Source organism: Lindgomyces ingoldianus, assembly GCF_010093535.1.
Source record: "Lindgomyces ingoldianus strain ATCC 200398 unplaced genomic scaffold BDR25scaffold_77, whole genome shotgun sequence".
In the NCBI taxonomy this organism is placed as follows: Eukaryota; Fungi; Ascomycota; class Dothideomycetes; order Pleosporales; family Lindgomycetaceae; genus Lindgomyces; species Lindgomyces ingoldianus.
Genome location: NW_022985238.1, coordinates 112917 through 116598, shown reverse-complemented (window position 1 = coordinate 116598; position 3682 = coordinate 112917).

Sequence of the window (3682 nt, the reverse complement as noted above, 5' to 3'; positions counted from 1 at the left end):
TGTAGCATCTTTATTTTTTAGGTTAATTATATAAAGGTAGCTTACTTATCTTTTTTAAGTAAAAACTATTATGTTATGTGTAAGTTTAATTTTTTTGCTATTAAACTTAATAAGTTACTTTTTTACTAAAATAGTCTTATCTTTTATATAAAACTTTGCTTTTTACAGTTTTTTTTCTTCTCTTTATATAAAATTTTTTATTATAATGCTTAAAGTATTATTTATTTATAAGCTAGTAATACTAAAAGTGTGCTTTTCTTTATTAGTAATTAAGAAGTAGGGGTTATATAAAGAGATGTGCATATGTAGCTTTTCTTTATAGTAGTTATAGTATGTCTTAAACTAATACAGTCCTAATTTAGTAGCTTTATACAAGAGTTGTACAACCTAGAGTATTATATTTAGTAGAAAGCTTTAGCGCATCTCCTTTAGTAGCTTTATGTACAGCGTGCGCATAAGCTTATCTATTAATTAGATGTATACTTATGTAATATTACATAGTTTAAAATGCATTTTGTACATAGCTCTTAGGCTTACTTTTATAGCTAGAAGTAGTCTCTAGCTTATCCTCTAAATAGTTAGTAACTAGGTAAAGATTTCTCTCTTTTTTTTATTTAAGTAGCTAGCAAACACTAGGCAGGATTTTTTATATAGTTAAGTTATTTTGCCTTTTACTTTTTATATAAGGCAGAGGTTAAAAATCTAACCTTTATACTTTATTAGGTTATATGCTATAACTTTAAAAGTGCTATTAGTAATTAAGGTGTTTATCTTTATATAGTCTAATTTCTTAAATAGTTCTCTAGGTGTAGTAATTACACTGTCTATATAGAGCTTAATAGATAAGGCCTAATTATCCTTTTTCTTTTAGGTTAGAAATACCTAGTCTAGACTTTGTGCAGGTTTTCTTTACTTTTTACTTCTTTTAGTATCTATATCTTCCCTTTGCACTAGTGCAGCATTGCTATCCTAAGGGGCTTAGTTTATAGTAGGCTCTAGTTTTACCTTTATAACATTTTTATAGAGCTGTTTTTTTTTCCTTTTCTTTAAAAAATCTTTTTATATAAGAATTAGTTTATCTAGGTTATTTATTATAAGTAAGTTATCTTTCTTTTTTTTTTTATAGTATAGTTTAACTTATGTACATTAAAGCTTTAGTAGGCTATTTTTTTTAATAATAATATCTCTTTTTTTAATGCTTTTAATTTTATATAAGCTAGTCTAGCCTTTTTTCTCTTTTTATGCTATAATCTCTAAGCTAAGAGGGAAGTTAAGAACTTTATACATTATAAAGCTATTATAAGTATTAATTATATAATTAATGTTTACTTTTATATAGTTCTTTTAAAGTATCTTTATTACCTTTTATATAGTGCTTGCTTATGTAATAATGTCTAGTAATAGTAAAAAGTCTAAGTTAATTTTTAGGTATGCTTTAAAGACTAGCAGTGTAGGTACTAGACTATGTAGGCTAGCTATGTTATTTAGAGCCTTAACTGCTATCTGCAGGATAGCCTTATTATCTATACAGTTACCTAGCTTAGTCTTTAGGATGTTAAACACTTATTAAAGAGGTGTGTGCGCGTGCTTAACCTTTCTAACTGCCTAATGTGCTTCTACAGGCATCTGCCTATATGTAGCTCTTATAATCTTTATATAAGCTTAAAAATCTTTTAAAGTAAAGTTTATACTAGAGTTATACATAATATAGTCTAAAAGTTCTTAATAGGTGTTAATCTAGTATTTGCATAGTGCATCCTAGGTATCTTATGCAGACATAGATTTTAGAAATGTAGCAGCCTAAAATAATGTGTTTATATTAATAACATATAAAACATCTTTATTATTAATTTATATAATATTAATAATAACTTTATAGTTAAAGTAAGTGTTATTTTTAATTATAAACTTAAATCTTTGTAAAGCCTAGTTATATAATTAGTAGAGGTAGCAGAACTTCTTAATCTCTTCTAGCACTGCAGCATTAATGTTGTAGCTAGCGCTAGTTAGCATCTTCTAGAGTTTCTTTATGCAGGGGTGTCTAAATTAGCAGTAGAGGCAGTAGAGTTCTAATTTAGTAAAGAAAAACATAAATTTTTTTTTACTAATATTAAAAAAAAAGTGTCTTTATTTTTATATAATAAGTATAGTAGTTTTATCTTTACATATAATAACATTTAAAATGTTATTAAAGTATGCCTTAAGTTAGTTAGCATTTACTAGTAATAGTAGAAATAGTGTTAGAGTTTTTAGAATGTAGTATATAACTAGACTAATTAGGTTTTAGATTTGTATAGTACTAATTAATCTCTTTAGTGTCTAGCCTTTAAAGCTAATATCTGTTTAGCTAAGTGTCTAATTAATTTCTATACATAGGTTCTCTTATACATACACTTTAAGTTAAAACTTACTAACAGTAAAGATTTTTACTACGCCTATGTTTTATAGTTTACTTTAGTATACTATATAGTATTAGTTATTAAAGATAAACTGCTTAGCATATTTCTTAGGTTTAATGCTGTAAATGTTTTTTTCTGTTGCATAGTGTAAATAGGTAGCAGAGGTAAAGTAGTTAATAGCTTTTTTAGTATTCTTACCCTTTTATTTTATTTTTTTTATATTATGTAAATTATTTTTTTTCTTAGGGTAACTTTTAAAGTCTTAGATATATAAAGTAATAGCTTTATATAATAAAGTCTTATTATAGAAATTTTTATATAAGGCAACATACTAGTTCTTTGCTTATGTATAGTTATTATAAAAGTAGTTTAATAACTAATATTTTTTTTATAGTAGATAAAGCACTTTTTTATCTATATACAGTTGTCTCTAGATTATAGCCTAAACTTAAATAAAGATCTTTTATGTTATTCTTTTCTACATAAAAAAAAGCTTTCTTCTTATTATACAGACTTTTATTATATAGAGTTATATTAGCAGTCTATGTAGTATACATTAGGTAGTTTCTAGAGGTATTAGTTTACCCTTTAGTTTATAGTAACTTAAAGTAATGCCTATAAGTTACTAAATAAAGCTTTACATAAAGGCTTAATAGTAAACATAGTATGTTCTAGTTCTAGTTATTCTTAATAGGCTTATATAACAGCAGTGTGCAGTAAAACATTTTCTTAAAATTTTATTTTTAGTGCTTTTTATATAAGTGTAAGCTTATTAATTATTGTTTTAAAAGCTTTATATAAACTCTTATTAAAGTTCTTTTATTAGTATTATATAAAAGTTATTGTTATCTAGTCTGTCTAGTACTAGCTATAGTTTACATTAGTGTTAAAGTAACTATTTAAAGTGTTATATAAATGCTTCTAGTTATATCTAGAGCTTATGTTATACATATAGTACATATTTGCCTAACTTTTTAGGATATCTAGAAAGATGTTTATATACTAAGTTTTCTAAATATCTAGCTATTAACATAGATTAATAAAAATTTTTATTTTATTTATAAAAATGTTATATAGTTAACTTATATAGTTATTATTTTTTTTTATACTTTTTAGAATTATATAATCTTATTTACTAAAAGTTTTTCTTTAGTAGTTTCCCTCTAGAGTAGAAGTTTGTACAGGCTGTAATGTAGTATAGATTGTGCAGGTGGTATTAGTGGTGCATACACTACTGCAGGCGGTAGTGTGTACAATTAAGGGTGTAGAGCAGGCGTTAGGTA